At 45.8% G+C, this 26690-nt stretch overlaps 1 protein-coding gene across 15 annotated transcripts in view; it reads right to left on the bottom strand.

Moving 5' to 3' along the window:
• Window positions 1-3828: 3828 nt before the first annotated feature.
• AHDC1 (AT-hook DNA binding motif containing 1) overlaps window positions 3829-26690 on the bottom strand; it is a 273276-nt gene continuing 250414 nt past the window's right edge. For all 15 annotated transcript variants that reach the window (XM_087876923.1, XM_034413605.3, XM_087876919.1 and 12 more), the window contains one exon: window positions 3829-4736. The gene's annotated coding sequence lies outside the window, so the exon portion shown is untranslated. The remainder of the gene's footprint in view (window positions 4737-26690) is intronic.

The raw sequence follows: 26690 nt of genomic DNA, 5'->3' as shown, positions 1-26690 counted from the left end.
GGGGAACCTTCGAAATCCTTTCAGAGGAAGTGAGCTGCTATCACGAGGTTCTGAATCAATAATTCAAGCAAGAAAAGAGATGGAAGACAGAGATTTAGAGAGCAAACACTGGGTATGCTGGGCATTATTATTTTTTTTTACAAAGGTCTGATGTCCAGGAAGATCATCGGCATCGTTAGATGACACAGAGCCTCAGTCCTGATGTATTGTAGACAAAAGATCTGTCCAAATACTCTCAAAAGACAAGCCAACATGTAGCTCATCACGTTTGGGCTGCTGTGCTCTACACCACCTCTAGATGGCAGCAATGAGAGGCAGAAATCTACCTTTACTGACATTTATAGGCGGCCTAGAGTTTTGCATCCAGATTGCATATAGTCCTATTACTATCATTGAAAGATAGTAGGAACATTTTCTCCCTGGGGTGAAGCCTAGAAAAATCAGGAACATTTTCTCCCTGGGGTGAAGCCTAGAAAAAGTTTTTTTTAAAAAAAATAGTTTGAAACATTTATGCAGCATTCAATGCCATAGAACCATGATGGCGAACCTATGGCACGCGTGCCACCTGCCATATCAGTGGGCACGCGAGCTCAGCTCTGAGGCGCATGTGCGTGCTGGCCAGCTGATTTTCAGGCCTTCTGGGCCCACCAGAAGTAGGGAAACAGGCTGTTTCCTGACTCCAGAGGGCCTGGGGAGGGTGGGGAAGGCTGTTTTTGCCCTCCCCAGGCTCCTGGAGAGGCTCTGGAGCCTGGGGAGAGCAAAAAATGGGCCTTCCAGTCCCACTGGAAGACGGCAAATGGGCTGTTTCTGGCCTCTGGGAGGGGTGGGGACGGCCGTTTCCACCCTCCCCAGGCTCCTAGAAAGGTTTTGCGCATGTGTGGGGGATGGGGCGCATAGAATTATGGGTGTGAGCACGCACGTGTGCGACCCCCACCGCGCTCCCCCTGCTTTTGGCACACAATGGCAAAAAGGTTAGCCATCACTGCCTTAGAACCACCATAGTTTAGAGGTAAGGACTGTATTCCGCTCTGGCTTGTTCTGGGTTCTGGGCCACTTTTTAGGGGAAGCTGGGGAAGAAACCCAGAGGTTCCTGCAGTGCACATCAACAGGTCCGTTGCAAACTTGGCTAACTTTGCCCAACATCCTGAATTAAGTTACTGGTTTTTGCAGCTTTGCATGCTGTGCTGAAAGAGACCGTTTGAGGCAGTGGTGAAATCCAAATTTTTTTACTACAGGTTCTGTGGGCATGGCATGGTGTGGCTTGATAGGTGTGGCTGGGGAAGGATACTGCAAAATTCCCATTCCCATCCCACTCCTGGGGGAAGGATATTGCAAAATCCCCATTCCCACCCCATTCTGAGGTCAGCCAGAGGTGGTATTTGCACCTTTCTCCGAACTGCTCAAAATTTCCGCTACCAATTCTCCAGAACCTTCCAGAACCTGCTGGATTTCACCCCTGGTTTGAGGACTTTATGGTTTGGTGCATCGCATAAACTCCTCCAAATAGAGTTCCTCAGCATTCAGGTTAAGCACGTTGTGTGAATACAGCCAGGATTGAGTCATTTGGGTCAGCATAGCCCGAGTGTTAAGGCCTCTAACCCCCCCCTCCACCCCCACCCCCATGCCTGAGCACTTTTTCTGGCGGCCAGTGAGAAAGATGAAGGAATGTGGGAGTTCAGGGACCTGGAAGAATTTGGTTGTGCTGGGTGTAAACTAACAGCTGCCACCTCTCCCGGGACGGGGAGGGGGACAGGAGGGATGGGCGACCCTCAGCTTCACCTCGAAAGCATTTTAAAGCAACTCCTCTCCACACCCTCTCCGCAACTCTCCCAACTCGCCTCCTTCACGCGGCAGCAAAAGTTGCAGCGGGGAAAAGAGCCTCGGCTTCGGATCCACGCCGCGTTGGCGCGCACGCACCCAAGCCTCGCGGGGACGGAGGGAGCGAGGGAGGGAGGTGGCCGTTTGGCAGCGCCCGTAGCTTTCCCTTTGGCTGGGCGGCGTTTGGCAGGCTAGCTCGTCCGGCAGCCGGAGGCAGCGCCGTCGGAAGAAGGTGTTCGCCTTTTGAACCGCAGCCCAGGAGGAATCTCAGCCGCCCCGCCAAACTTGAGTCGAGACTGAGGGAAAGAAGAAAAAAGGAGAGAGAGGGAGGGAGGGAAGGAAGGAAGGAAGAGAGAGAAGGGAGGGAGGGAAGGAAGAAAGAGGGAGAGAGGGAGGGAGGAAGGAAAGAGAGAGGGAGAGGGAGAGGGAGGGAAGGAAGAAAGAGGGAGGAGGGAGGGAAGGAAGAAAGGGAGAGGGAGGGAGGGAGGAAAGAGGGAAAGGGAGGGAGGGAAGCAAGAGAGATGGAGGAGGGAGGGAAGACAAAGGGAGAGGGAGGGAGGGAGGAAAGAAAGTGAAAGGGAGGGAAGGAAAAAAGAGGGAGGGAGGGAGGAAAGAGAGAGGGAGAGGGAGGGAAGGAAGAGATGGAGGAGGGAGGGAAGACAAAGGGAGAGGGAGGGAGGGAGGAAAGAGAGGGAAAGGGAGGGAGGGAAGGAAGAAAGAGGGAAGGAGAGAGAGAGGGGGAAGGAAGAGATGGAGGAGGGAGGGAAGGAAGAAAGGGAGAGAGAGGGAGGGAAGAAAGAGAGGGAGGGAGGGAAGGAAGGGAGAGAGAGAGGGAGAGAAAGAAGGAAGGAAGAAAGAGGGAGGGAGAAGAGAAAAGCAAACCAGCCAACGCTTTGCTAATGGAAGGGTTGGATGCTTTGGAGTAGGAGCGTCGGCGGGGTGGGGGGGTAGAAGACAGGCTCTGCTATTCAGGGGGGCTTGGCTTGCACGCAGCCCAAATCTGGGTCCCCTTTCCCCACGTGCGCCGCGATCAGTGAAGGATGCTGCCGCGGCTGCATTCACACCTGGCTGGTTTTCCGCGTGGTGCGAACTCCACGAGCTCGGGGGTCTTCTGGATTGGCAGCGTCGAGCAGCTCGGCTTCCCATCCGTCCCGGGGCGCAGCCAAGAGCGGGGACCCCCGCTGCGAAGCCATTTTAACCTCCCCCCACCCCGAAATCCTCCCCCCCCCAGCAGCATCCATTCAAACGGCCAACAGAAGCACACGAGGCAAGCTCGTCACTCAATATATAGGTTTCTTTTAATATAAAAAAGTGTCTATTAAAAATTCCTTCCTAAATACACAAAAAGACCAATTGGGGTGCGGGAGAGGGAGCAGTAAAAGAAGGGGAAGAAGAAAAAAAAAAGTGGCGGTGGTGGGAGGGGGGGGATTCGGGGGGTGGACGAAGACAAATTTTTTGGCCAGGGAGAGAGGAGGAATCAAGCAAGCAGCGGCGGCGGCGGCTCAGATGGTGCCAATCCGGAGGATTTGAGTGTGTTTCGTCTCCAAGCAACTACCAAGGCTGGTATATTTAGATGCACAAATGGACAACACAGGATGGGGTTTATTCTTTTTTTTTTTCCTTTTTTTTTTCTTCTCTTTTTTTTTTTCTGCACGATCCACAAAGCTGTACGGAAGTTTCCAAAACAGGAAAAGGAGGGAAATAGAGAGCAGGACAAAAGGCGGGGTGGGGAGGAGAGGGGAAAAGGGTGGGGGTGGGGGGGAGTCGCACGCATGCGTACACGCGCACGCACACACCCTGAGCTCAGCACTGGCATAAAAGGGCGCACGCGGAGGAAAGGAATACTGTACTCATTTGGGCTTACAGGTGGCCAATGAGAACTCAAGAAAACTTCGTTCCCTCCCCTCCCCTCCTCCCTCTCCCCCCTCCCCTTCCTCAACGAAAGGGTGTATTAGCTTGTCTATTTTTTTCCCTAGTTTTTTTTCTTTTTTTTTAATACAAACTTGGGTCTTTGGGTGTGTCCTGCCAAAACAAAACAAAACAAAGAAAAAAACCAACCCAAAACAAAATATTTTTTTGTTTCAAAACTCCCCCAAACAATAGAAAAGCAACTGAAAACTCTCAATGAGAAACCCATGCTGAAATTTGCACATCACAAAACCACAGCAGATGTACAGATGCAATATACAATTCACGATTTATAATAAAACATTATATACAATAAATAGGTTCTTGTTACTTTTTTGTTTTTGTTTTTTTTGTCAATCTGCAAATAAGATTTCTCAGTGCATATCCGACACAATTAGCTTCTCTCCTGCTTTGACTCTCTGGCCACCTTTTTTTTTTTTCTCCATTATTATTATTATTAATTATTATTATTATTTTTGTCTTCAAAACATTTCAGATTTTGAATGTATGTGTGTGTGTGTGCATGTATGGGAGGATACATCTTCATGGTGTTTGCTCTTTTGTAATTTTTTTTTTCTTTTTCTTTTTTTACATTTTTGAAAAGTATTTACAATTGCTGGTTTTGTGCAGATAGAAAAGGCCCGTTTCCCTCAACCCTCCCGCCCTCCCTCCTTGCTTCCAATGGAGAAGACATGTTTGTGAGCTTCTCCCAGTCAGATCCATCCGGCACTAAGGGGGCAGAGAGGAGCAGTAACAGAGGAGCTGGGGCCACACAAGAGAGTGTGGGGAGAGCGCCCCAAAAGGCGATGCAAGTCTTCCGTGGTCTTGCTGGAATCTCTTGGTCGGTGGTGATGGTCGCGGTGGTGATGGCGATCTTCGCTGGTAGATCTCTCCTTGTTCTCCCACCCCATTCCAGCAAAGAAACAGGTCACAAGGAGCAGGTCTGTTGCATGCTTATAACAAAGGGGGTGGTGAGCAGACAGGAATCTTCTTCCTTTGGGTAACAGAAACTGAGAACAGAAACAAAGAAAGTTTACCGAGTGAAAATGGAGGCAGATGGTAGTAGCTGGAGATCAGCCTAAGGGAGAAGAACCACAGCTGGATAATGCAAATAATGGACACAGAGAGTGGACAATAACAAGAATGTCCTGCTTTTTATCTGCTAAAACAAATAATTCCCTCAACACTGTCAAACTATTCACCAAGTCTGCACTACTATTAATCTGCTCATCGTTCCTATCACCCATCTCTTCTCACTTACGACTGTAACTTTGTTGCTTGTATCCTTACGATTTATATTGATTGTTTCCTAGTATGATTTGATTGCTTATTTGTACCAGGGGTGAAATCCAGCAGGTTCTGACAGGTTCTGGAGAACCGGTAGCGGAAATTTTGAGTAGTTCGGAGAAAGGCAAAGACCACCTCTAGCTGGCCCCAGAGTGGGGAGGGAATGGGGATTTTGCAATATCCTTCCCCCAGGAGTGGGGTAGGAGTGGAGATTTTGCAGTACCCTTCCCCTGCCACACCCACCAAGCCACGCCCACAGAACCGACAGTAAACAAATTTGGATTTCACCACTTGATTCGTACCCTATGACTATCATTAAGCGTTGTACCTTATGATTCTTAACGAATGTATCTTTTCTTTTTATGTACACTGAGAGCACATAGGCATCAAAGACAAATTCCTTGTATGTCCAATCACACTTGGCCAATAAAGAATTCTAATCTAATCTAATCTTTTTCCAAATTAGGGGTTGAAAATGCAAAATGGCTTTAGATTTATTTACTTAAATTAAAACATTTGTATAGCTGCTCGTCTTATAGACAGTTGTGGGTGATCTAAAGATGATCTCTAAGAGCAATGCTTCTCAACCTTGGCTTGGTCACTTGAAGATGTGTGGACTTCCGACTCCCAGCACTCCCCAGCGAAATAAGAGTTGGAGTTCACACACATCTTCAAGTGGCCAATGTTGAGAAACACTCTCTAGAGCAGTTTTTCTCAACATCAGCCGCTTTAAGACGTGTGGACTTTCAACTCCCAGAATTCCCCAACCAGCCATGCTTCTTTCTGGGAGTTGAAGTCCTCACGTCTTAAAAGCGGCTGAGGTTGAGAATCACTGCTCTAAAGCTGGAGTCTCCAACCTTGGCAAATTTTACGACTTGTGGACTTCAACTCCCAGAATTCCTCAGCCAGCATGTGCTGAGGAAGCATGTCCACAAGCATGTGCTGGCTGAGGAATTCTGGGAGTTGAAGTCCACAAGTCATAAAGTTGCCAAGGTTGGAGACCCCTGCTCTAAGGTATATTGCCTGCAGCCTGTGTTCCTCCCATCGATGGCTCAAAATCTTGGTACCCATGTGGTTTTTCCTGGTGTTTCTACTTAGTCGCAGTTCTCCAACATTTTACACAGAAGCTTTTCCTAGCCCTAAATTGGATTCAGACAGAGCTTCCAGGAGGGTCAATCTAGCATCTTCCTGGCTGAGGAACTCCTGAGTCCATAGATCTTAAAGTTGGACACCTTTGCATTAGAAGTTACCTGCAACTCATCATCCTGGGTTAAAGCACAAGGCTTAGGGGCTCGTCTATGTGTTTGGCCTTATATGCCTTCCACATGTACATCTGCAGTGTGGCTTGCTGACTGCCAAATTGGTTGAAGTGGAGTGAGGAGGTTAGGTTGCTAATCTAAGACAACTTTCACCAAGGTGTTAAGACCTCAACTAGCAATTGGATAGTGTTGGATTGAAGGAAAATAGTGTAGGAAGTTAGCACCCACCCCTCTCCTAGAAGAATGAAATATTTTAGGAAATATTAAAAAGGCAGAATATATTTCCCTGGATGAGAAATGGAGAAACATGTTTTAAAGACAAAGCAGCTCCCACCTTTCTGCCTCTGACCACCCCCGTTTGTCAATGGGCGATTAAGGCCTCAGCCTAGCTCACTCATTCCCCCACTTTGTCAATGGACCATCATCTGCAACACAATAGGACCCATCTAGCAACAGAAACTCACCAAGAGCCTGTAGTACAGTGGACTAAAGCACTGTTATTAACATCTGCTGCTTGCAATTACTGCAAGTTCAAATCTCACCAGGCTCAAGGTTGACTCAGCCTTCCATCCTTTCAAAGGTAGGTAAAATGAGGACTGAGATTGTGGGGGCAATAAGATGACTTTGTATAAATATACAAAAGTATGAAGGCTATTGCTTAAAGCATTGTAAGCCGCCCTGAGTCTCCGGAGAAGGGTGGTATATAAATTAAAGCAAAAAAAAAAAAAAAATGGCACCTGGGAAGATTACATCAGTCAACAAGGCTAGTTAAGACCCCCACCCCCTGGGAATCTTGACAACCAATCAGGATACTCTTTCTGGGCCCCAGGAAGTTCAAAGCCCAGAGAGGGCATAAAACCCGGAGACTCGCAGCATCTCTGCCCTTTTTCTGCTCAGAAACTCAAACCATGTGATCCTGTCCACCATTAAACTATTTTTCCAAGCAGTCTCCATGTTTCCAGTGTCTTTTTCCCCACCTGGAGCTGAACCCACAACGATATTTCTTCCAACAATAGCCTGGAACAATGACCCACAATGCCTTTCTGAAGTTTTACCTATAAGTGTTGGAAGTGCATTCCCCGGTCTATAAATGGCAAACGGAGGTGCATGGATTAATTTCAGTCCAAATCAACTTGCAAAATCAAAACCGGCTCAATATCCCTCATCAATACAACTTCCAAAATCAAACTGGCTCAATCAATCAATCAATACGAGAGGGGGGAAAAAGTTTCTTTTTCACATGCACCAAAGCTTTCCTGCCGTATCTGAGAGGTTCAGAGGCATCCAGGTCATTTTAGCTTTCCAGTCTGATCTGGAAAGTCAATTCCGTTCAGATGATTGATCACAGCGGGTTCAAACGAAATCCCTGATTTGAAATTTTGCATGGCCCTAAAATACACTGAAGGCAATAGACCCGATCAGCTCTGCGTGGACCATGAAATGGGGGAATTCTTCCAGTCTAGAAGAAAAACTTAAGGCCAGAGGAAGGACAAATTAGGGCCCCCTGTTGCTAAACCTAACTCCCTTTAGCCCAGCCCCAATTGGGTTTTGGGTGATAGCAATAGCACTTAGACTTACATACTGCTTTATAGTGCTTTATAGCCCTCTCTAAGCAGTTTACAGAGTCAGCATATTGCTCCCAACAATCTGGGTCCTCATTTTGTTGACCTTGGAAGGATGGAAGGCTGAGTCAACCTTGAGCTGGTCAGAATCGAACTCCCGGCAGTGAGCAGTGAATTAGCCTGCAATACTGCATTCTAACCACTGCGCCACTATGGCTCATGATGGGATGCTGACAACTGTAAAGTAGCTTCTGGAAGACAGAAAAACTTTTCTCCCCAAGTCATTACATGTTTGGGCAAAGTAATGGCAAAAGGTCTCAAAAATTTACTATCAAACTAATTTTGCAAGTGTCGCAAAAGTATCTAAACTGCACTGCTTTCCTCAAACTTGGCACCCTCCTGGTGCGATACATGAAATCAAAAACACACAAACGTGTCTGGATCAGGCCTTTGTGAAGCCTACAAGGAGAATGACAGGTATTTTCTTGTCCAGCAACTGGTAGTGAAAGGTATTTTGGCTGAGTTCACACATTGCACTGAGTCATGGTTTCTTTAACTGTAGCTTAATGAATAAGCCATCGCCTGTTGCTCTTCCAGGTTCCGGCGAACAGGCCAGATGGTCTTCACGGATGCAGGAGCACTGGAAACCATAAGAGTCGTCACCCGGTGCGCATGCACGCCAGAAACCAAAGACCAGGTGACGGGGCCCATATGTGAGCCGGAAACCGGAAGATCATCTTCCCGGTGCGCGCATGCGCGAGTGGCTGCTCTTCTGGTTTCCAGCGCGTGCATGCACCCCGGCCACCTGATTTTCATGTGCGCATACGTGCCAGAAACCAGAAGACTAGGTGGCCGGTGCACATGCACACACTGGAAACCGGAAGATCATCTTCCCGGTGCACACATGCGCACTGGATGGCTGCTCTTCCAGTTTCCGGTGCACTCCAGTTTTGGCACTCGGTGCCGAAAAGGTTCACCAACACGGCACTAAGCCAAAAATAAACCACATCATATTTTACCCTCCTCTTTGCCACTGGTACAAGATAGTTTGTCAGCCTTATGAGAACACTGACCATGCTGACTTAGAGCTTTTGGGAACTGGCAGCAAGCCAACCAGCTGGTAAAGAAGAGAACTGAAATACAACATGTAGAGTTGTCTTCAGAGAAATATCCCATGCAGGGACTGGGTTTCTACAACATACTAGATTAGGCTAAACCAGGGGTCTGCAACCTTAAGCACTCAAAGAGCCATTTGGACCCGTTTCCTACAGAAAAGAAAACACCGGGAGCCACAAAACCCTTCCCGTGCCTGACTATTTCTTGAGCGGCCACAAAACTAGCATATGTAGTTGAATTAAATGTTCTGTTTTCTTCGGAAATAAATCGCATGCTGGCGGGTGTCACACATTGGCGGTTGTGATACATATTTTGAGTGACAGGGAGCCGCAGCAGAGGGGTGAAAGAGCCACATGCGGCTCCACAGCTGCAGGTTGCTGACCCCTGGGCTAAACCATGGTTAGAAATTTCTTGGATAATAAGCGAAACGACTTCAAAGGAAAACCAGAAAGTCCAGTTGCCTCTTGAAAAAGTACCTTTGGGACAACCATGGTTTTGTAGTTTGTACAGGTAGTCCTCGACTTACAACAATTTGTTTAGTGACCATTTGAAGTTACAACGGCACTGAAAAAAGTGACTTATGAGCATTTTTCACATTCACATTTAGCATCCCCCATGGTCACGAAATTTACATTCGATACTTGACAACTGACTCATATTTATGATGACTGCAGTGTCCCAGAATCATATGATCCCTTTTGCGACCTACTGACAAGTAAAGTCAATGAGGAAAAACGAGATCCACTTAACAACTGTGTTACCAATTTAATGACTGCAGTGATTCAACTTAACAAATATGGCAAGAAAGTCATAAAAGCGGGGCAAAACTCACTTAAGAAATTTCTCACTTAGCAACATAAATTTTGGGCTCAACTGTGGTTGTAAATTGAGAATTACCTGTAGTTCCAACCTGTTGTGGAAACATAGAAGCCAAGTCTCTCCTTTTGAGAATAGGAGTCCCTTCTGCCGCTATTATCTCAAAGTTGGATTACTACGATGGACTCTATTTAGGAGACCCTTGAAGACCCTTAGCTGCTGTGTAGACTGCAGTCAGTTTTAGCATCAATACACCTGCATTAGTGGCCAGTGTGATTCTGGATACAGCTGAAATGCTGGTTGTGACTTATGAAGCTTGGGTCCAGACTACCCACAGGTTCACTTTCTCTAAACAGAGCCTGTTCCACCTGGTCAGTGGTGGTTTAAATCCCTTTCCTTGGGACGTTGGAGAAGCAAGAGACTTTAGGGAGGTATTTTCTGGGTGGACCTATTCCTAGAATACCATCTGAAGTCCAGTTGGTTCCGTTACTTAAACAGGAAGACTGAGCGTGCATTTAAGGTCCAATGCATGATCAGTCTGCATAACACCCCTGACTTGTGCGGCTCTGAAGATACCTTGTTGTGCTAATTGATTTGAGCCACCCCGAATTTGTGGAACTACAGAACCATGAGGGGTAGAAATTCTGTAAGATCAACAAATCAAAAAAATAAACAAACTGCAAGTTGATGATAGTTATTTGGGCATAGCATATAACGTGAACGCCAGAGTTTAATTTTCTTTAAGGGTTGATGGTTTAACCTATCGGATAACCCAGCAATTGTGGGACTGAATCAACGCATAGCATTAGTTGTACTACACAGGCCTTTCAGTCCAAGCAGAAGCAGACAAGAGCTTCTTTCAGGCTCTATGAACCAGACTTTGTAGTTTTCAGAGGCCGACCCACGTGGGGATCAGGAGACATAAAAATGCAGAGGCATGGAGCACTTAACCCTCCCGTGAAAAATGATGGAGGCCCTCAGGCAGAAGCAGCAGAGTGACAGGCGTCCTAGGGAGTCAAAGGATGAGGAGAACGGAGGGATCAGTTGTCATAGAGACTGTGACGGAGGACAGCCTTGTTCAGCTTAATTAACATGGGAGAGCTGCAAAAGGTATGTGTTGGGAGAGCAAGAGGTTTAGAAGTGGCATCAAAATGGATGCCAGTAGGCAGCGACGGGAGGAATGGCTGCCTTGATAATATTCTGGGAAGACACAGAAGCCCCTTTTCCCAACTTTGTCTCTTAGATTAACCCACCCTAACCTTTCAAACTTTCTGGATCTTAGGCAGGCCCAAGGCCTGGAAAGAAGAGGTAGATCAGGAGTGTCAAACAAACAGTGAAGGACTGGCACGCGATGGCTCTGCCAGCAAAAATAGAGCACCATTTTTGTTGGCAGAGGGTTGCAGGAGGCTGTTGCAGCCAAAAACGGACTTCGGAAGTCCGTTTTCCCTGGCAGAGCCCTCAGGCCGCCACAGGCGCCCCTGACACGAGTGACGTCAAGCTGGCCACTCCCCCTGGCCACGCCCACTCCCCCCCCAAGGTCAAACACAACCCTGATGCGGCACTCAATGAAATCGAGTTTGACACCCCTGATGTAGATGAATAGGTGATCTCACACTACACTCAAGATGAATGAGCTGCGTATAGAAGAGACCAGTGAAAGCAGGGCCATAATACGGTTTTGTTACCAGACAATTTGCCTCACGATATATCAACAGAAGGGATGGATAAAGGGTGGTGAGAAATTTATACAAATTAGGTTCTCCTTATCACGCTAAACAGGTTCCCCCCCAACCCCTCACAAGCTGGGTACCCTGAACAGTAATCATGCTGGCTAGAATTCTGGCAGTTTGTTGACATATCTGAAGGGCCTTTGTTGTAATATGGTTTGCTTTTCTACTACCGTGTTTCCCCGAAAATAAGACCGGGTCTTATATTCATTTTTGCTCCAGAAGACGCATTAGGGCTGATTTTCTGGTTAGGTCGTATTTTTGGCGAAATACGGTACTAAATGCATCCATCTGGCTGATAATCTTAACTGGGGCTTATTTGGGGGGTAGGGCTTATATTATGAGCATCCTGAAAAATCATGCTAGGACTTATTTTCCGGCTGGGTCTTATTTTTGAGGAAACAGGGTATTTAGTGTTGTATGAAACAAGAGGTGGTGGTTCCTAAACTTTGGCTTACAGCTTTGCATATTGTATAAATTGTAGCCAACTGTGGTTAATTTAACTCCGTTGAATCAGAAGGTGGCTTAGTGCAATGTATGAAGCCCATCAAATACCATTTTGCAGTTTTCTCAGGAAGCCACAGTTCGAATGATGTGCTGAGACTGAACTCAGCAATCTAGCTTCTGGATTGGATTTTGAGATCGGTATTTATGGACTCCTGCCAACTCCCATACCTTGGCAAGATGCCTAGATCTTTTGTATTTGGCTTCCTAGTCCTGAGCCTCTTGCTACCTGTAGAGACAGGAGCCTCTCCCACTGGCTTTGAGCTCTCCCCGCAACTAAGATAACTGTCTCGGGGAGCTTCACCATAAACCATGCCTTGTATTACCCACAGCTGCACCTTGTAAGGAGCCATCATGTATAGTTTACAAGTTATTGGAGCTTGGTTCACCCAGCATGCTAATTCACAACCAAGAAAGCCACATTATGGCTTAGTACCACTTTCTCTTAATACAGTGTTTCCCCAACCTTAGCCATTTTAAGATAGGTGGACTTCAACCCTGGTGGTGCAGCAGACTAAAGCACTGTTTTTAACATCAGCTGCCTGCAATTACTGCAAGTTAAAATCTCTCCAGGCTCAAGGTTGACTCAGCCTTCCATCCTTTCTAAGGTAGGTAAAATGAGGACCCAGATTGTGGGGGCAATAAGCTGACTTTGTATAAAATATACAAAAGTATGAAGGCTATTGCTTAATGCATTGTAAGCCGCCCTGAGTCTCCGGAGAAGGGCGGCATATAAATCAAATTTAAAAAAAAACACAACTCCCACAATACCCCCAGTCTGGTTGGGACATTCTGGGAGTTGAACTCCACCTTTCTTGAAAATGGTTAAGTTTGGGAAAGCTGCCTAATTCATATACTTTTTGGAAGACATAAATTCTGCTCCCCATTATGGGCTGATACAGGGCCATTATAAGGCTGGATCCACATGGCATCCTACACCCAACCCCCAAAAATGATGGTTTAGACTGCTAGATAACCCCAGCAACTATGACTGCTCATTTGCCTTACATTGACTGACTGAAGCTCTTTTTGAGTTTCCGGCAGGAATTTTCCAGCTCTCCCTGACTTCTTCTCTCTCTTGGGTCAAGAGGAGAAATCAAGCAAAAGAACAACAACAAAAGGGCTAGAGAGAAGCGGAAGGGAATCTGCCTAAGAGACTTCTGATATTCTGGAGCACGCACGTGTACCTCTGCATGTGTGCGATCACCAGAGGTGATCATCCAGCAGGTTCTGACAGATTCTGGAGAACCGGTAGCGGAAAATTTGAGTAGTTCAGAGAACCGGCAAATACCACCTCTGGCTGGCCCCAGAGTGGGTGGGAATGGGGATTTTGCAATATCCTTCCCCTGGAATGGGGATTTTGCAGTATCCTTCCCCTGCCACGCCCACAGAACCTGTAATTAAAAAAAATGGATTTCACCACTGAAATAACTCCAAGTTCCTAATTGGACAAGTCATAAAGATGGCTCCTTTATTAGATCTGGTGAGAGGTTTTGTGGCATAAATAGGTTTAGATCTACAGGCAAGAGGAAGGGCAAACTTTGCAGAGCCTTTAGTGGCCTTTGCAGCACAAATGTGAGTGCTTTCTAGATGCCTGGGGACAACTACGGAAGCCATGAAAGGAAAGGGAATACTAGCTGTGGGCTAAAAGGTTCCAGTTTTTCTCACGGTCCTTCCTGTTAAAGATTTCTGAGGATCTCTAGCTTCTCATTAGGCATGCAGAGGCAGGGAAAGATGGAATGAGGGATGAAGATAAGTGTTCAAGACGATTACAGCCCAGTCTTCTCTGACTTGTGGGACTCTTGCATCTTCCTCCTGCAATCTGAATCTCAGCACTTCTCGGTGCTAACCAGCATGGCCAAAAGATAAGGAGGATGGAAGAAGCACGGCCAAAGCCTTTTGAAAGACCAGACTAGGGTTACAGAGCCAACTGATTTTAAGATTCAGACGAATGGTGTTGTCCTGTCCAGAAGGCACCACTTCAGAATTTGCCTGGAGAAGGCAAATGGCTCACAGATTTGCCCGAGACAAAAGATAACCTATGCAAAAGATAACCCAGTCTGCCAGGAAGAACTGGCCTGAATCCTCTCTGTGACTTGCTAATCCTTAACGGAAGATGCAAATTAAACGAGGAACACATTTGCTTATTTACGGCCACGAGGGAGCACGGTCTTATGCAAGATACCGAATCCCTCCTCGCTCCGTGACCACCGGGAATCTGAGTCAGCAGCCTCCCCTCTGGCCTTTGAGATTTCACTAGGCAATGATCAGCCCACATACTTCCAGACAATCTTTGTAGCCTTGAGGGATGTGCAAACTTGGTTCTTAAAAGGAAAAAAAAAGAAGAAGTGGTGGAAAGAAATTTTCCAGAAGCTGAATTCTGGGAAAAAGCAATCGCTCATCAGCAGAAACATGCTTTGCATTCAGATAGTCCTTGGTTTTCTTGTCCTTGGTCCTTGCCATCTCCATCCAGAGAAGGCTGAAAGAGACACTGCTGCTAGGAAGCGCTGTTAAAGCTGCACTGGCAGAACAAAGTGAGCTCCAAGGACAGTCCAGGCAAGTTGGCTTTCTTTGTGCCAACACCTTTCCTTCTGGGTTTTTTTTCCCCTCAAGGGTGGGTGGGGGAATCTGGGTTCACCTGAAAGCTGATTGGGGCCAGAGAGGTGAAGCGCACATCAGATTCAATAGCAAGGGCTGAATTTAGCAGCACAGCAGTACATCTAGCAAAGGCAGGGAGTGCCAGGTACATCTGACGAAAGGATCGTTAATCAACGATGAGAAGACTTTGCCAGAAAGGAAGAAGTAGGGCTGTTAACAGGATGCACTCTCTCTCTCTCTCTCTTTCCTGGTATTTTGGCTGGATATTTTAATCCCTGCATTTCGGGAAAGGGTGCACAGAGGCAATCTTCGGCAAGCTGAACCCAATATATCTCCTTACTCAGAACAAGGCAGCATTGTGAACTCAAAAGGTTATGGTTACCAGGAGTTGTTCATTCATCAATTAATTGCATTTCTCTCCTGCTTTTCCTGATCCAAAATCCCAAAGTGCTTTCTTCATAACATCTCTCCAGCACAAAAACTGAGCTAAGACCACGAAGAACCAGTAAAAAATAGAATAAAGCCCATTAATCAGGGGTGAAATCCAGCAGGTTCTGACAGATTCTGGAGAACCGGTAGTGGAAATTTTGAGCAGTTCAGAGAACCAGCAAATACCACCTCTGGCTGGCCCCAGAGTGGGGAGGGAATGGAGGTTTTGCATTATCCTTCCCCTGGAGTGGGGTGGGAATGGGTATTTTGCAGTATCCTTTCCCTACCACGCCCACCAAGCCACGCCCACCAAGCCACACCACGCTCACCAAGCCAAGCTCCCAGAACTGGTAATAAAAAAATTTGGATTTCACCACTGCCATTAATATATAAGTATCAAGGGGAGACCTACAGACAAAGAGGAGTTTTTTTTTCTTTTTAAAAAGATGCCTAAAATGCATCAATGCTAGGGCCTGGTGTACCCCCCAAAAAACAATTCCTCTCGAGCCCACCCAGCACTGACAAATGATTTCCCCAACGTTTGTCATCCTTCCCTCTTTGCATTTCCTTTTCAGCATGTTGTTATTTTTAAAGCCCAGCTATTGGGGATTCATTCTAGGGGCCAGAAGCTAAGCATTAATTAGAGCACCACTGGCTGGCTGGCCGGCCTCACGCTTTGGGGGATGCTAGACTACATCCTTCCTGCATCCCCCAGAATGGGGGTTCGCTCAGAGTGCTAGTGCCACAGCTGGAGGGCCCCACCTCAGTACATCTGCATTAAAGAAGTACCCAAGCTGATCTACCTCCCTCCCTCCCTTCTTTCCCCGTGAATGGATTTAAATGAGCATTTAATGTGACTTTAATATGGCTGTTTCAGTATGCTAATCCATTATCGATTGATTGTTAAAAAAAAGAGAAGCTCCTTCTCTGAAATGGAACAAGCCGGTGAGAAACAAACCTGGCATGCAATTAGTGCCAAATTACCCAGCCCCTGATGGCTTTGAGTACATCCTGATTAAAGCTGAAAAACACAGGAGGAAAGGGGACAAAATCCAGACAGGCATCTGCACTCCAGGAAAAGGCCTTCTGATGGTGGGTGGGGGGGGGGGGGAGAAGAGAGGGGGAGGAGGTGTGTGCACATGGTGGAACAACCTAATCAAGAGGATTAAAGGCACAGGTGCATACCTCGGTAGAGTGCAGCCAGAAAACTCACACGCACAAACAATGAAACAAGGACAAGGTCTGCAGGGCTGAGTGGAACGGGAATTCAGTGACTAGAGAGGTTGGAAAAGAACAAAAGACGCTATAAATTTGCTGGGAGGGGTATAAATATGTCTTCATGGTGTTCTCCTGCTCGAGCAAGCCTGGGGGAACAGCAGGATTGGAGTTAAGCATCCATTAGTCACATCCAGCATTACCGAGAGCCAAAGGTCACTCCACAGCAATAGCATCTGGAAGACCAGTTTCCCCACTTTTAGAGAATGAGCTTAGTCCAAGTTCGTATACCGCAACCAATTTTGGTCACCATACTATGAAAAAGATGTTGAGACTTTGGGGGGGGGGAAATCACTTTTTTCCCCAAAGAGTCACTTTGGGCAGCGAGATAGGTGGCATAGAAATTTAGCAATATTGAGTGAAAACATTCAGGCTTGCAATGACCAAGGTTTGCACAGATGCCTCCAACATCTGGCTCGCTACGTTGTTTTCAATGTGACCTAATGACTTCCCGGTATGCTAAGTTTATACCGCAGCCAGTTTTGGTCACCATAGTACAAAAAAAGACGTTGAGACTTTGGAAAAAGTTCAGAGAAGAGCAACTAAGATGATCCAAGGCCTGGAGACTAAAACATATGAAGAACAGCTGCAGGATTTGGGTCTGGCTAGTCTAAAGAAAAGAAGAATTAGGGGTGACATGACAGCAGTATTCCAGTACTTGAGGGGCTGCCGCAAAGAAGAGGGGGGTCAAATTATTCTCCAAAGCACCGGAGGGGAGGGCAAGAAACAACGGTTGGAAATGATCAAAGAGAGAAGCAACCTGGAATTGAGGAGAAACTTCCTAACAGTGAGGACAATTAACCGGTGGAACAACTTGCCTCCAGAAATTGTGGGCTCACCATCACTAGAGGTTTTTAAGAAGAGCCAGACAGACGCTTATCTGAAATGGTATATGGGTTCTCCTGCTTGAGCAGGGGGCTGGACTAGATGACCTATAAGGTCCCTTTCATTCTATTCTATTCAAGTGGAGGTTCTGAAGGAGTCGAAGGATAGATCACTGGTGGTCCTTCGACCACCTCAACTAGGGCAACTGAGGAGGAAGAAAAATGGAGTTTCCCAATCAGCAACAATCCCTGCAGCAAAGAAATATCTTCAGGACCCAGTGAATTGGAGGCTCATCCAGACAGGCATCAATTAGCTCTACTGAAACTTTGATCTTGGTCTTGATGTTGCATCTGGAATTGCAACACGCCCTCTCTGTTTTGTGGGATTAACTGCGCTGTTTTGATACACACATTCCATTCAGTTCTTTCCATGTTGTTTACTCACAGGATTTGTATGCTGCCCAACACTCAAGGTTATTTCCAGGAAGTTTACAGTAAAAAAAGAAAGAAAAAAAAACCCCAAATTAAAGAAGATTCAAGCAGATGATTTTGGTTTGGTTCCCTTATTGGACTAAAACAGATCAGAACCAGCTGGGTATATATATATATTTACTGCTCAGCCAAATCCAAGCAAACCACAATTTCTAAGGAAACATGTGAAAACAGCTTAAAGCAAAACAAGGATACTCAGAAGTACCTTGGAAGGGGGATTCCTCAAGCAGTTATTTATTTAAAAGGTAATAATGATGATGATGATGATGATGATGCTCAAAGTAGTGGACACCTACAAGTAAAACCCTAATCTGTCATGCAGGGGTGAAATGCTCCCGGTTCGGACAGATCAGGCGATCCGGTAGCGATTGTGGCAGGTGGTTCGGAGAACCGGTAGCGATGGTGGCGCGAGGCTCCGCCCACCCGCCTGGGTGTCATTACTTCCTGGTTTTAACCAGGAAGTAATGTGTTTTTTACCTTCTGTGCATGCGCAGAAGTTTTTGCACATGTGCAGAGGGTCTGTGCACGCATTGACACACGCATGTGAGCGACCTTCCGAACCAGTAAGGAAGGTAAGTAGATTTCACCACTGCTATCATGAAAACATAGATTTAAAAAAACCAACTAAACAATTGTTTGCAATCATTTTTATGATTATTTATTTGATGTCCGGTAGGACTGAAGATAGTGTAAATCAGGTCCCTAATCCTCCTAGCATCATTGAACATAGATACCTTAGGCCAAGTCTAGAAGGTCCATGGACTGCTTTGTCCAACATTCAAGGCAGTGCACAAGTTTTGTCAACAGTACGAGAAAGTCATAAAACAGCACAGCTGAAAAAGGAACAATAGCTGCCAGAATCATTACATGAACAAGATGTATTTGGGGGGGGGGGAAGCAGGTGCTTCCATCCATATTAACATAGGCCTATACAAACCTCCCTACTTTTTGCTGACAATAATCTACACAACCTGGGGCAATTTTTTGAGTGGGAAGATATTTCAGTGGTAGAGCATCTTGTTTGCTTGCAAAATAATTCTAAGTTTAATGCAACAGCATCTTCAGATAGATTTGGAAAAGCTACTCCTGAAACTCTGGAGAGCCATTGGTGTTCAGAAACGAAACTTTGTATAGCATGCTAAACCAAGATTTTAGTTCAAACAGCGCTTTCTTGAATAAACCTCAAAATGATGATCCGGTTAACCCATAAGCCATTTGATTTTACAAACTGACAGGCATTGGGTTCACTCAACAGATCAAGCCTACCATGAACAAACTAAAAAACTACTCGGCACAATGTGTGAATCGAGCTGATGTGCAGCTAGCAAGATAGATTGCTCCATTTCCTCTCCAGGTTCTGGGTTGCAGAAGCTGGCTAGTGCATCATGGGAGCTGGGAGGGCACCAGGAATGGAATGGCTGCTCCCACAGTGATCAATGGAAACGAAGGGTGGTTTGACCACTTGATGGCAAAATACATGACTGACACAACAGTGGTTATCTTAATTCCTTGTGCAATTGATGCATAACCAAGCGAATGAGTTTGTCTATAAATGAGGCAGGAGTGTCTGGTTTTTTTCAATAGCACAAGGCAAAAAGGAACATTTCAGTAATAAAGCTATGAGCACCGGGTGCATCAATCAACAAGTTCCCAGATTATTATTATTATCTCTTTTATTCATTAAACATGAAACTCAGTCAACTGATCATTTAAAAATGTGTCACAAATACGATTGACTGGTGCTAATGGTTGATATGGGTTGCTGCCAGCGTCCTAGGTATTAACCAAGTATCGTCTTAAAATATATGATGTTCTGAAGTAACACAGTTCTTTGCAGCTCTGCTGGTGTTATTGCAGAAAGCTGCAATTTCTTGATGTTTTGTAAAAATCTTGGACATGGTACCAAGTGCCCTGATGATAATGGGTACCACTGGGTATCATCATCATCATTATTTTGCAACATTGGGGTTTTTAAAGTGCTTCACAGCGGTTTTGCTCAGAGGCTATGAGAGCATCTATCAACAAGTTTCTAGTCCTTTTAGCAGAGATGATAGGAAGAACAGGTAGCACAGGGAAGTGGCCAACCGCAAAAGACAAATCAACCACCTGCCCACCGTGGAATGGGAAAAGATGCCGAGGAAAGCAAAGGGGGCCGGAGTCACAAGATTACTTACTGGGAGAAGGTGGTGGTCTCCGAGATTGATTCATAGACTTGTAAAATCTTCTGGGCTCCCCAAAGAAATTAAGCAACAAAGTTTTTTCTTTTTCTTTTCTTTTTTTTTTTGTAAAGGAAAAAAAAAAAGGCAAACCAACCAACCAACCACTGGGAAGGAAAAAAAAAAAAGAATTAAAGAAATGTGCAAAAAAAAAAAAAAAAAGGAGGGAGACATAAGGGAAAGGAGGAAGAGATGACGAAGGAAGAGAATGCCCAATCTTCAGTCTTCTTTGATGAGTTTTCATTGGCGTTCATAGATCACAGTTTTCCCTCCCCAACACCTTCCGCCCCACCATTAAAAAAATTTAAAAAGCAAAAATGAATGTCCCCTTCCTTCTGGCAGTTCTTGGTTTCTGTCCGTTGCTTTCTGAAGTACTTCTCGCCTGCATGCTGCGGGTGGATGGGTGGGTGGTGAGAGGTTTGGCGGCCTCCACTCGGCCACTTGACTTAGGCATCTGCAAGGATTTTCGATTGTCTTTTTGCTGGGCTGTTGGTTGAGAGAGCTCCTGACAGTCTGCTTCAAAAACTGGCCCCCCCTTGCCGTTATCAAAGAAAGCAAGCTTATTGATTTTTTTTCATCATATTTTCTTTTTTTTTTCTCCTTTCTGTCTTTGTTTTTAAAGAGAGGGATGTGGGGGGGGGAGTGTTTGCCTCTGTCTCCTTTCCCCTCCTTCTTTTCTTTCTTTTTCTCTTTTCTTTTTTTTCTTTTCTTTTGTTTTCTTAGAAAAAAAAAAAGCAAATGAACCAACCAAGAAACGAGCGGAACAAACAAAAAGATTTTTTTTTTGTCCTATGTGTGTGTGTGTTTGTGTGTGCGTGTGCGGTGGGGGTTTCTTTTTGTTTTGTTTTTGATTTCCATTAAATACAGAACTTGAAAAGTGTTCCAGAGAAAAGTGCTGCTAAAGTAGCTCTGAAAGAGATTGAGAGAGAGAGAGAGAGAAAGAGAGAAGGGAGGGGGGGGGAGAGAAAAAACAGAAAGAAACATTGATCAAAACACAGCCCACTCTTGGCAGGGCTCAAGTATTCATTTTGGTGCATGGAACCCAAGAGACTCATTGTCTTTTTGTCCAACAAATCCTTTCTCTACAATCTACAATTTAGAGACCTGGTAAAAAGCACCTACTAAACATTTCCATGCTTATTTAGGCTGTCCTTTTTTTTTTTTTTCCTTTTAGCATAGAAGATGGCTGGTTGGCCGTTCATGCCTCTCAGTATTCCCCCCCCCCTTGAAGACCCATTGGCACTGCTTAATTTGAATCAAGGACGGCTAAATTTTTACCCTTCGATTTATGTATCTTACCCAGTGGTGAAATTCAGCTGGTTCTATCCAGTTTGGCCGAATCGGTAGCGCTGGCGGTGGGAGGCTCCGCCCACCCGCCCGGACATCATCACGTCCCGTTTTTGATCCTCTGCACATGTGTGGAGGAGGCGCGAGCGTAGCATGTCTGTGTGCGCGCTCACATTTGCGAACCGGTAGCGAAGGTAAGTGGATTTCACCCCTGATTTTACCCCATTCCTCCAAGAAGCTCAAGACTAGCTTCCCCATTTTTTTTTTTTTAATTTGATTTATATGCCGCCCTTCTCCGGAGACTCAGGGCGGCTTACAATGTGCTAAGCAATAGCCTTCATCCTTTTGTATATTTATACAAAGTCAGCTTATTGCCCCCACAACTGGGTCCTCAATTTACCTACCTTAGAAAGGATGGAAGGCTGAGTCAACCTTGAGCCTGGCGAGATTCGAACCTGCAGTAATTGCAGGCAGCTGGTCTTAATAACAGGGTGCTTTATCCACTGTACTACCAAGGCTCCTCACAATAACCCAGAGAGGAAGGCTAGCCTCAGAGCCCAAGGACACACAATTAACTTTGTGGTCAACAATATGCCCCGAGCTTTGCTCTCAAAACTGTCAATCTAACACAGGGATGTCAAACTTGATTTCATTGAGGGCCACATCAAGGTTGTGTTTGACCCCAGGGAGGGGGGGAGGGGTGTGGCCAGGGTGGGCACAGCCAGCTCAATGTCACTCATGTCCCGGGAGCCTGTGGCGGCCTAAGCTGCTCTGCTAGTGAAAATGGGCTCCTAAGCTCCGTTTTCGCCTGCGACAGCCTCCTGCAACCGCCTGCCAGCAAAAACGGAGCTCAGGAGAGCCCTCCCAAGCTCTGTTTTCGCTGGCACTGGTCCTTCTCTGTTTCCAGAATGCTCTGTGCAGGGGTGGTATTAACTTACCTTCGCTACCGGTTCGCAAATGTGAGTGCACGTGCACGCTCACTTCGCTCGTACGCACACCTCCATGAATGCGCAGAGGGTAAAAAATGAGATGTGATGACATCTGGGCGGAGCCTCCCGCAGCCGCCGCTACCAATTTGCTCGAACCGGATAGAACCGGCTGAATACCACCACTGGCTCCCGCGGGCCAGATCTAAGCACTCCGCAGGCTGGATCCGGCCCCCGGGCCTTGAGTTTGACACCCCTGGTCTAACACACAACTGTTTTGGTTGTTAAATGTGCAGTCATTTTCTTTTTAAAGCTGTGTGCATCTGTGTGAATCCACAAGACAGGAACATGAGAGAAGTATAGGGGGGCACGAGACAAAAAAAACTGGACAGAGCTTGGGTTGCTGCTAATTTGACATTTTTTTGAACACACTCTTGGGGGGGGACATTTGGATGCTTGTCCTAAAAAAGAAAGATATTCTCCCTTCTCTTCCAGCTGTGCCATTGCATACAGCAGGAGTGATAAACTTGTAACCCTCCAGATGTTGCTGAAAAACAACAACTCTCGGTCATCCCTGCCAGAGATGAAAAACTTTGGGAACTGTAGATAACAACCCTTAGAAATGACCAGGTCCTTTATCTCTGCTGCAGGGCAAAAGGGTGACATGAAGACAGCACACAGTTTCACTGCAAACAGCGGCTGAATTGAAGGGCAGCCAGCATAATGTATGTGGAATTATAGTTTAAAATTATGATTCGTATAGTAAACAATATTCATGGACAGAAAAGAACTGAGACATTACTTCTGGAAATGTCCACTGGAATGACGGGTTTCAGATGATCCTTTGTGTATTTAAAGATACACAAAGACGATGGTACAGGTAATCCTCATCTTATATTTGTTTAGTGACTGTTCAAAGTTACAGTGGCAACTGAAAAAAAGTGACAACCGGTCCTCGCTCTTACGACGATTGGGGTGTGCCCATGGTCACGTCATCAAAATTTGGCTGCTTGGCAACCGGCATGCATTTACAATGGTTGCACCTTCCGTTGGAGAAAAATCAAACTTTGTCACATGGATTTGATAATTGTTAACATTTTTAAAAATGGGGCGGGGGGGGATTGAACTTTTATTTCCATTTTCTTTTGAGGAAAATGGACAATTTATTATCTAAAATTTGTTACTACCGGTTCTGTGGGTGTGGCTTGGTGGTGGTGGGGGTAATGTGACTGGGTGGGCGTGGCCAATTTTTTTTTTAACTTTTAAAATTATTTTTTCTACAACCGCTTTGGCGAAGAGGTTGTAGAAAAAATGCTTTCAAAAGGCTCTGATGATCCCAGCTGAGTTGCCTGATCGGCAGAGGCTTTTTTTCTTTTAAATGCCTCTGATGATCAGGCAACTCAGCTTGGATCGTCAGAGGCTTTTAAAAGAAAAAAAAGCTTCTGCCATCAGGCAACTCAGCTGGGATCGTCAGAGGCTTTTAAAAGCATTTTTTCTACAACCTCTGAGGATGCTTTTAAAAGCTTTTGATGATCCCAGCTGAGCCAAGCGATCATCAGAGGCTGTTTTTTACTTTTAAAAGCATTTTTTCAGCCGAAGAGGTTGTAGAAAAAGCTTTTAAAAGTAAAAAAAAAAAGCCTCTGATGATTGTGCAGCTCAGCTGGACATGGGGGGAGGGCAGGGATTTTTGCTACTGGTTCTCTGAACCACCCGCCTCCATCGCTACTGGATCGGGTGATCCGGTCCAAACCAGTAGCATTTCACCCCTGGTCTTAATCAACTAAGTTTTGAATGTGAGGATTCTTTCTATACTTGGAAGAAGTCAGACGTCATTCTTTGTATATATTAGTGTTCCCTTTCTTTTTCTTTCTACCATTTCAAACTTCTATCCCTAGTCTCTTTTTACACTTTATTGTTTCTCCTGATTGTTAGTTAACATGGTTTTGTTATGCGTGTGCTTTGTAAAAATCTAAGAAAATTATTTGACAAACAATGACGGCAGCTTCCCAGGGCCATGTGACTGCCATTTGCAAACTACCAGCTTCCAACAAGCAAAGTCAATGCAGGAATACAGATTTACTTAACAACCGCATCATTCGTTTAACAACTGCAGTGATTTGCATAACAACCTGGGCAAAAAAAAAAAAAGTATGTAAAATTGGATCCCACTCCTATAACCACCACCTTGGTTAGGAACAGGAATTCTGGTGCCAGTTGTGGCTGTAAGTTGAGGACTACCTGTACAGCTCTCTCTAGGCCAGGGGTCTCCAACCTTGGCAACTTTAAGCCTTGGCAAACTTCAACTCCCAGAATTCCCCAACCCGATTTGCTGGCTGGGGAATTCTGGGAGTTGAAGTCCACCAGACTTAAAGTTGCCAAGGTTGGAGACCCCTGCTCTGGGCTGTTCCATTTAAGATGGTAGGAAGGGCATTATCTTTTCATCCGCATATCCTCTCCCAATTAAAAATAACACAAAGGAAAATTAAAAAGGCAAAGGGGACCCTTGGATCATCAGATCTTATCATGTCATTTAAAAACATATGAAGAACGGTTGCAGGAATTGGATACGGCCAGTCTAGAGAAAAGAAGGATTAGCAGGGGTGACATGATAGAAGTATTCCAGTATTTGAGGGGCTGCCACAAAGAAGAAAGGGTCAACTTATTTTCCAAAGCACCAGAAGGCAAGACCAGAAACAATGGGTGGAAACTAATCAAGGAGAGAAGCAACCTGGAATGAAGGAGAAGCTTCCTAATAGTGAGAACAATGAAACAGCGGAACTTTAGAAATTGTAGATGCTTCATCACTGGAGGTTTTAAAGAAAAGACTGGACAGCAACCTTTCTGAAATGGTATAGGGCCGTGATGGCAAACCTATGGCACGCGTGCCATAGGTGGCAGAATTGTGGGCATGTGAGCGTTGCCCTAGCTCAGCTCCAGCGTGCATGCGTATGCCAGCCAGCTGATTTTCGGTCATTTCGGACCCACCGGAAATCGGGAAACGGGCTGTTTCTGGCCTCCGGGGGGTTGGGGAAGGCCGTTTTTGCCCTCCCCAGGCTCCTAGAAAGCCTCTGGAGCCTGGGGAGGGCAAAAAAACAGGCCTACCGGGCCCACCGTGCCATCGTGGGCCAAAAGCAGTGGGAGCGCAGGGGGGTCATGCGTACATGCATGGGGGTGGGGCACATTGAATTATGGGTGTGGGCACGTGCGTGCTCAACCCCCGCACTCTCCCCCACCCCCGCTTTTAGCACATGACGGCAAAAAGGTTAGCCATCACTGGTATAGGGTCTCCTGTTTGAACAGGGAGGTGGATCTTCATCTCCAAGCTCTATTCTGACCGTTTTAATTCTGCAGTGTTAGTGACCCATCACCCCATCTATGAATTGTGCTCACCACCAACTCAGTCTGTAATGTCCCAAAGGTGCTTTTTCAAAAGGCCACTGGACTTTTGTTTTTTCCTTGAAGATGTTTCGCTGCTCATCCAAGAAGCTTCTTCAGTTTGTCTTCAAGGAAAAAAAACAAACAAACAAAGTCCAGCTGTCTTTTGAAAAAGCACTTTTGGGACAACCATGACCTGGATGATTGAGAATCTCCACAGACATCAGTCTATAATGAATGCTTCAGGGTCTTATTTGCTGGTTGGCCTAGCTGTAGTCCTTTCCCCGTGGCCTCTACTGACACAAATTGCTGCAATTAATTTTTATCAGCTTCCCCGATTCTAATTCCTGGGACCAGAAAGTCGTGACCTTCAAAGTGAGGAATAGGCTGAGTCTAACAGGATGTATCTACCGTATTTTTCAGAGTATAAGATGCACCTATCTTTTTTTGGTGAGGAAAAGAAGAAAAAAGAAATCTCCCTCTGAGCAATTTTGCCTCCTTGCAGCAAACAGCAAACAGCATGCTTTACTTTCATTTTCATTTTCAGCATAGCTTGATTAGTACAAGGGGGAAAAAAAAATCTGCTCCAGCAATTTTCTACCTTGCAGCAAGCAGCAGAGCCTTGCACCTCCAATCCAATCCAATCCATTTGTGCTAATTAGGCTGTGCTGAAGCTGAAAGGAGCTGTTTTTTCTTGCTGTTTGCTTGCAAGGAGGTAAACTGCTAGGAGGCAGAGGCCAAAGGATGGGGGCCACTGGGTGGGCCGGGCCGGGCTACATTCAGTGTATAAGACGCTTCTAAATTTTCACCCCCTTTTAGGGGGGAAAAAGGTGTGTCTTATACTCCGAAATATACGGTATATGTCCCTTGCTTGTATGAGGATGCGTGCATTTTGGTTTAATATCCCCCTTTTTTACACATCGGGTACTGACAGCATCTCCCTGGACAAACTAGGGAACAGAATTGTTCACGAAACTCAAAAGGCCTGGTTGAAGGAGAAAGCCTTGATCTGAGGATGGAAAGAGTGAAAGATAAATACAACTCCCAAGGGAAGCTATTCCGGAGCTTGGGAGTGACAGGGACCTCGTGAGATTTGGAAGTGAAATCTTTTGTCTCTCACTCTGTGTGTTTGGAATGTCAAAGAGGTATGTATCCTGCTATATCAGAGCTCCTGAACTTAACTTTCAGGAGCCTCTGGGATAATCTGTCCCCCCCCCCCACTAAATATTAATTTACTTGTTCTATTTTTTTTAATTTTTCAACGCCTATCC

Source organism: Pantherophis guttatus, chromosome 10 (genome assembly GCF_059756535.1).
Source record: "Pantherophis guttatus breed Tessera chromosome 10, ASM5975653v1, whole genome shotgun sequence".
Classification (NCBI taxonomy): domain Eukaryota; kingdom Metazoa; phylum Chordata; class Lepidosauria; order Squamata; family Colubridae; genus Pantherophis; species Pantherophis guttatus.
The sequence above is the reverse complement of the archived record's forward strand: the minus strand, read 5'-3'. Positions and strand labels throughout refer to the sequence as shown.